The sequence below is a fragment of the Barbus barbus genome (genome assembly GCF_936440315.1).
Source record: "Barbus barbus genome assembly, chromosome: 39".
Classification (NCBI taxonomy): domain Eukaryota; kingdom Metazoa; phylum Chordata; class Actinopteri; order Cypriniformes; family Cyprinidae; genus Barbus; species Barbus barbus.
In genome coordinates this window covers 15,934,519-15,943,267 of record NC_136717.1, presented here as the reverse complement: position 1 = coordinate 15,943,267, position 8,749 = coordinate 15,934,519, and positions in this window count along the sequence as shown.

Below are 8,749 nucleotides of genomic sequence, written 5' to 3'. Positions count from 1 at the left end.
GTAATTTTAGTACTGCTGATGTATATTGCACTGAATATAACCACTGATTATTTAAAAAAAACAATACATGTACAAATCTAGCGTTTTAAAATTAATATTTTGCCATGAACAGAAATATATAAATAGATAAATAGATTAATTGATATTCATGCTGATATGTATATTCAACTACACTGATTATTAAAAATACAAAATATATAAAGCATGACCTATTTGTACAAATCTAAAGTATAAAAATAATCATAATTGTCCTTGAACTAAAATTACAATTACATACATTTGACATGTTGGAGGTTAAAATAATGAAAGGATAAGGGGAAAAAATTAAGAAAAACCTAAATCTTTAGAAGTATTGCTATGTAATAAAGTAATATGATTTAGTTGCAGTTTAATACTTTTGTCATGAACCATATAAAAAAAAATACAGTGTTAATTATTTAATAAATAAGTGTTACTTACGTTGATATGTATATTCAGTTACAATGATTATTAAAAATACAAATTATATAAAGCATGACTTATCTGTACAAATTTAGGGGTTTAAAAAAAATTATCAAAATGTTCTTTTTACTAAAGATTATTATTATTTTTCAAGATTTTTTAATACATGTGGAAAAATGTTGGAGATGATAAAAGGGTGACAAAAGAAGAAAGGTTAAGAAAAAAAAGGTAAAGTAATATTATTTGATTTAGTTGCAACCAGTGATGCAAAATGTTTGTAAAAAATAAATGAATTAATAAATGTAAAAAATAAATGAATTAATAGCTCATATATATATATATATATATATATATATATATATATATATATATATATATATATATATCTCTCTATCTATCTATCTATCTATCTATCTATATCTATATCTCTCTATCTATCTATCTATCTATCTATCTATATATATATATATATATATATATATATATATATATATATATATATATATATATATATAAGCTCATTTTCCAAATGAGAGTGGAGGAAGAAGGCAGGCCAGCACTTCACATGAGACGAGAGTGCCAGTGCGTTCACATCCCTGTCTCAGCACACTCTCCTTGTCTGCAGTTGCGGTCGCTATGGAAACAGTTCCCAAGGCTCTGCAATGTCCCCGAATGGAAAGAGAACAGTAGGGAGGGACAGAAAAAAAAGTCTTATGCACATCACCAAGACAGAATCCAGAAAGCAGAGGAAAAAAGGTAGAAGGTCACAAAAACATACGTTCAGGGAATAATATTGCCTTACTTGACAAATAAATGACTGCTGCTTTTATGTAGCACAGTTGGCAAGGACACTCTGCAGATCATTTCAGGGTTGCCATACGTCAGTTAAGAGGAACATTCTGCGTGCCAAACTAAACGTCAGATGTAGAATTAATAATATTAAGTAGGAGCTCAGGAATGAGTAATCAGCTGTGAGATCTGAACCGTCACTTTCACTAAGGCCTGACTGACGCACGCTGGCTGCAGTTTGCCAGAGCTGTGTGTGCTGTGGGCCGGAACCGTGCACTGGGTAATTACGTAGAGGTTAACGAGGCTGACTTCTCTAACGAGATATGAATCACACCGCATATAGAGACTCGGAGGTCTGCGTTAGGGCTATTTATACTTCATTTTGTCTTCAACACGAGCCTTAGACGAACACTGCCAGTTTGTCCATTCTAAGGTCGCGATCTTGAAAACTCTGACATTTCTCCTAATTTTCAGTCATGGAGCATTTAGAGCACAAATGAAAAGGCTATTTATTTTTGACATTTACATTTATATTTATTTATTTATCAGCCCCTTTAATTCAAAGAAACTTTTAAATGAGGAATGCTGCAATGCAAGTGATTCATCCCAAGGAAACAGAACCACAGAAGTGCTGCATGCTGCAATAGCTCACATTTTAAATAAATAAAATAATAGGCCCAAAAAGTAAATATGTGACCCTGGAGCACAAAAGCAGTCTTAAGTCGCTAGGGTATAATTGTAGCAATAGCCAAAAATACATTGTATGGGTCAAAATTATCCATTTTTCTTTTATGCCAAAAATCATTAGGACATTAAGTAAAGATCATGTTCCATGAAGATATTTTGTAAATTTCCTACTATAAATCTCAAAACTTGTAATATGCATTGCTAGAACTTCATTTGGACAACTTTAAACAACAATTTTCTCAGTATTTTGATTTTTTTGCACCCTCAGATTATCTCGGCCAAATATTGTCCTATCCTAATAGCTTATTTATTCAGTTTTCAGATGTTGTATAAATATCAATTTCGAAAAATTTACCCTTATGACTGGTTTTGTGGTCCAGGGTCACATATATGATCACTTGGAATAGAAATGGGTCTGTTTAAAGGAATAGTTCACCCAACACTGAACATTTATTCTCAGGTCATCCAAGACGTAAACGAGATGCATTTTGTTTTTTTAATATCAGAACAGATTTGGAGAAATTTAGCATTACATCACTTGTTCAACAATGGATCCTCTGCAGTGAATGGGTGCCGTCAGAATGAGAGTCCAAACAGCTGATAAAAACATCACAATAATCCACAAGTAATTCACCTGACACCAGTTAATAAATTCACATCTTGTGAAGCTAAATATGCACAGATCAAGCAGCGTTTACAGTCAAACCAGTTCTAAACAAATATATTGGTGGCTTTTGATGTGACAACACAACAGGGGACGGATATTTTCACTGGAGAAAGTGGTATTTTGGATTATAGACTCATATAAGCGACTTTTGAAGTTTAATGCCTTAATGATGGATTTATTTCTTACAAACACACAGCTTTTCAATTCACAAGATGATAACTGATGGACTAGAGTTGTGTGGATTCTATGATGGTTTTATCAGCTGTTTGGACTCTTATTTTGATGGCACCCATTCACTGCATCCATTGATGAGCAAGTGATGCTACATTTCTCCAAATCTGTTTCAATAAAAAACAAATTCATCTACATCTTGTATGACCTGAGGGCGAGTAAATTTTCATTGTTGAGTGAATTATCCCTTAATCATACATGAGCAAGCAACTCTAATGATGCAAACACAAACAGCATCACATTAAACTCCACCAAAGCTCAAAATAAAACAAGCCTCATCCTCAATCCATGACATCTCCCTCCCTGCACAGGAGCAAACACAGAAAAGCAAACAAAATGTGTCGTGACTCTTCCATTTGCTGAAGTACAGTGTCGAATCAAAAATCCAAGTCATGGATGCATTATTGAGAGTCATCTGGTTTGAACTGATCAACAGCCAGCTACTGCCTCTCTCTCAACAAAGTGCTGTTTTTAGACCTTCTACGACAGCATCTCTCTCATTCCGCCTGACGGAAAATCCTGCGAGTGTGCGACCGGATGATTCTGGGAAGACTTGGGTGGATTTTGTCTTGTTTCTAAGAAGGGAACGGCAGAGTGAGCATGCAAGAATATGTGCTGGAGACAGGAGAGCAGCAGTGGAAGACAAATGTGCCAGTGTTTGAATCACATTAGTGTGTTTATAAGGCGTTAGACTCAAGTGCGACTTCTCACTCTGATTAGCAATGATGATGAATATTTGTATGACGAGTGTCTTGGTATTCACACAGTATTACATAACAGCACAAAGAGGAGGTACATGCAGTCATTGACTTGAAATAGAACATGAGCATCAACCCAAGGTGGGAGAATATCAAAGCGGAGGACACATCACCTACCCTAAATGAACACTGACGTAATGCCAAGAGTCACTCAATGTCAATTTCTTAAATTATTTTTAGGTGTAAAATTATAGAATTAACCCAAAATGTGACCTACCTATTTACAGACAAACCTTAAAAAAAATAAAAAATAGCATGTTGAGGGTATGCAGACACCTCCTTCTTTGTAAAAGGTATACAGCTCATATTTACATTAATTGAGATGGATCAAAATATCCAAAACAATTTTGTTTCAATAACTGTTCAAACCAGCAACAAAATCTGTATCACAAACTGCTGTTTCTTTGGTTCAAATCACACTAAAAACTGTTGGTCAGTAGACACACTTGCACAGTGAGGTCCTCTCATCTCTTTTCATCTTCTCATTGAACAATTTGGTGTAACTGCACAAAGAATTCTAAAGAAAACTGCAGCAGCAGGCTGAGGTACCACATATCTGATTTTATCAACAGAGCAATGTCTTTTGCTGAACAGTAGGACCCTTGTCTGTGCTCTTTCAACTCTCTAAAGGGCTTTATGCGATCAGATGACATGCACATTCCAGGTTTGGGCCAGGTTACATGAATCAAGGACAAATCAATGAGAGTGATGTGATGCTTCCATGCAATGAGCATGCAAAAACTAAACTTAGTTTTTATAATTATAATTATATTTTAAAATATTTTAAAAAACATAAAATACATACATTTTAAATATAAAAATATAATATAATTTCTGTGATGGCAAAACTTTGAATTTTCAGCAGTTATTACTCCAGATTGCAGTGTCACATTTTTTAGTGCTCAAGAAACATTTATTATTAATTTTATTATTTATTATTAAGTTTTATTTATTTATTATTAATATTGAAATTATTTTTTGATGAATAGAAAGTTCACAGAACAGTATTTATTTAAAACAGAATTATTTTCTTTTCACTGTCACTTTTGAACAATTTAATGCATCTTTGCTAAATAAATATCAATATCTTTCATTAAAATATATTTAAAAAAAATAAAAAATTTAAATACTGACCGCAAACTTTTAAATGGTGCTGTAGTAAAACTTTTCATAGAATATTTATTTAAATTTCAGTCTTTTTCATCAGACAACTTCAGAAGACTCAAAATATAGCAAACAGATCATACAGACTACTTTTATTGTGCAATTTTTGTCCTTTTTGGAGCTTGACAGCCTGGTCACTATGAACTGTCATTGTATGGAAATGATCTATATGAAAATGTCATACAAATTATTTTTGCGTTCCACTGAAATAACGGTGAGTAAACAATGACAATCTTTCAATTTTGGGGAACTATACCTTTAATTTAAGGAAGAGAGCATACTGTAGAGTTGTAAGTAGGTTTAGTGTGTCAGTTCCTCCCTGAGTTTGTGCTCTCAGGTCTCTCACAGGTGAACTGTACCAGGTTTGGTTTCTCCTGCGTCCTTGACACAGTTAGCCGACCGCATTAGTGTCCGATTCCTCCTTGCCAACCTGTCTCCTTGATGATGACGGGGCAGGGGCCAATCGCAACTCTTCCACCTCATCTCCTGGGTGGTGAGAGGGGAAATGGAGAATACAGGAAGATAAGTTGAGGGGCCACTTTGGAGTTTAGGGGGACCAAAATAGATGTGACACACAACAGCTCTGCAACTGCCCAGTTAGACTAATGAGGCGAGGTTGAAGGAGAGAGATGCTCCCGGAGGTGCGCACGCTCACATAGAAAAAAAAAAAAACCTGCCCCCCTCACCCGTGGCCTATTTCCGCTACAGAAATTCATTAAAATGGTCACAGCGAGTGAGCTTTAGGGCCTCAATTGGGTCAAGGCAAAATATTGAGCTCAAAGCATTCAACTCAATATCAATTTGTCAGTTGACCCAAGTCTTAGAACAGTCATTTATCACACCTGTATCTCAGAGTAGAAGGCGCCACAGACTCTGACCATGGGGTGAAAGGTCCTGGTAGACCATTGACTTTTGCTCCCCACACACCTCACCCTGCTCCACACCTGTTTCCAGGTACATCAGTGACACTAAATACATCTAACCCACCACTCAAACATCTGGAATTAAGACTTTTGAAAGAAGTGTAAAAAGGTTGCATTACCAATTAAAGAAAAAACATGCAAAATAGATACTTCAGATTGCTGTGCATATTGTGGAAATGATCATATAGCCATATCATAACATAATTGTCACGTTTACCCTTGTATTTCTTTCCTTCTGTAACCTAACATGAGGAACAGAGCTCCCTTTTTCCAGTTGCATCTGTCACATCAAACATGAAAAAATAATTTGAAATGCTCAATTTCAATGCAAACTTAACACAACGGTTGTTAGCTGAGTCATCACAGCTAACATTTAAAGCAACATAGATCAAATGCTTGGTGTGGTATTATTACGGACGTTGAAAAGTACAGCAGGAAGAAACCAAGCACCAGGTTTACTTTTATCATGTCTGATCAAACTTACAAGGACATGACTGCATGACATTTCTGTGACCTTTCCTCTGGCTGAACAGAGTCCAGTCTGTGGGTGTGTCCAACCACAACGCCACAGGCACCTGTCTCTGTGAAGGTCAAAGTGCTGTTTTCTCTGTCTATAGACATGCATATTTTATGAATACTAGGCATTATTTAAGCAATATTTAAACTAATTAATTCCAATTCCAATCTAGCCCAAACCAGTTCCTGCAATGCCAATTCAGTTTCAGTGTCAATTATTTATCACTTCTACATGAATTTCACAAATTTACCATTGAAATCAATACAGAAAGTAAACTGATGTTATTAAATTGACTTAAAAATTGTGTTGCATTTTAAGTACTAGCAATACAAGCAGTAATTTGTGTGGTTCTTGTTGTTTTACGTGTACAAAATAGAAAGAAAAGCAAAAGGGAAGCATTTCTTCCTGGGGTCTTACCTTCATCTTTTTGTACATTAGTCGTGCTTTGTCTGAGGACGGAAAGCTGGTCAGTTGGTCCAGCACCAAACAGCTGATTCACACATATGTTTCGTTGTTCTCATAACATCTGCCAAAACAGCAGGACAAATTGCTAACCTGAACATGTGCAATGCAAATGCAAAGTTGGAAAACAAACAATATAATGGCGTGATTATAAAATCCCAGAGGGTAACTGATGTTGAAAAGACTTCAAATTGACATCAAATTACAGGACAAATATGCAAATCAAACTGAAGTCAAAACCTTGACACAACTTTGATTTGATGTAAACTGAACGTCAAACATGACCAATTTCAGTGTGGGATAAACTTACTAGTTTTACCCAATTGACACTGGAAGAAACAGCCGACCAAACTGAATTTAAAATGATGTTGCAGCATCTTGATATTTTATACAGTAGTTTAACAAACTGTTGATATTGTTAAGCTTACATTTTAGACACAATATCGCCATGTACTTTGCCCTTAGGCTCCGCCAATGAAAATGTTTTTAAACAAAACCACAGCGAACCGAACGCAAACGACTCCGAGTTTCTGAATGAATCAGTGATTTGAACGAATCGGTTCAACGATTCAAAGACTCATTCACTTGCGTCACCTAATGGCGTAATGTTAACTTGTAAGCAGAAAGAGCCATTGAGTAACTCTCACCATATTGCACAGACTGGCAGCCTGTATATATATTTTATTTATGAATTATTTTAAAGAAAAGGGACATTTACAATCAATTTGATAAATGGTTTACCTTCATCAATCTTCAGTCAAATTTGAACCTTTTGGTATCATTAATGGAATAAAGTAAACTCCACTTCCATTAAAAACTGGCCTTGATGAAACTGACAGTGAATCACAGTGTTTTTATACCTGATTACATAATTTAGAGAAAAAAAAATCTTTATAAACCCACAGGTTTTATGTGAAAGGTAATGGACTGGAATCATTACGTGCAAGAAAGATAACAGCCCATTTAGTTTACGTTTAAGTTTAAAATCCCAGGAAGCTCAGGCCAGCACGACTTAGCCAACCTACAAACGTATCTCACCTAAATGAAGCATACCATTCACTCAAATCAGATAAGATTATATATATTTTCTAAATGGGTGCACATGCACTTTCAAATAGGAGCTTATCCTGGTAACTTTTCTTGTCTGTCTAAAACAGGAGAAAATCGGTATGATGGATGACCAAGAGGACAGGCCCTCCCATGAGACCAGGCTGGTGACTAATCAATAGACTGGCAGTGCGGCCTGGCTGGAGGGCTCCATATCAATCATAATGCATAAGCCTTGTATTCTGCCGTCACCTCATTGACAGCACACAGTAGGCCAGGGACGAGTCGTCTCATCTATTACTTTTGGCAGATGGACCACGGGGCAACTGAGCTGACACTAAGGACTGTCAGAGAGGGAGAAACACTCAGCATGAAATGGGAAAAAAAAAAAACTGAAACTTAAAGTTTGGCCTATTAAAGTCCAGAGTGAGTTGAGAATCATGGAGAAATAGAGACAGACCTTGTCTTGTGTGGGTTCCTTCCTTCCATTGACAAAGAGGTGTGTCCTTATCGTTTATGTAATTTGAGAGGTTTGTTCTGCCTGAGTCTCCTCTATTGCTTCATGCCCCTCACAAACAAATGCCATGCACTGTAATCTAAATGCGACACTAGGATTATCAACACATTGCTCGTCAACCTTCCTTGAGTACTGCTTTACACAAGACTGCCCTGGTGGGCCTTACTCTACTGTGGCACTTTAGGGCCATCTGGTGGTGAAAACCAGTTAGGAAATTGCACCTGTTTGCCACATGGGTTTTTTGAAACCGCCTTGTGCCAAAAACAGAGCTGTGGGTGAGGAAGGGAACAACGTGTTCCTGTGCTCAAAGCAATCACATGTCAGGAGAGTCAATTAGCAGATGTGCTGATCCGCAGCTTGTTTGCATTTCATTTGATGAAGTGCTTTGTGCACCTATTTAAAACCCATATGTTGCTCTGTCCAATAGTGTATATTTCTAGAATAGCTTGTATGAATCTGACAAGGCGCTTGAAACGGTGCTAGGGGATTTCAACCCATGCTGACTCAACGTCAAACATTTCTTGCTGATTTTCCAAAACATATTCA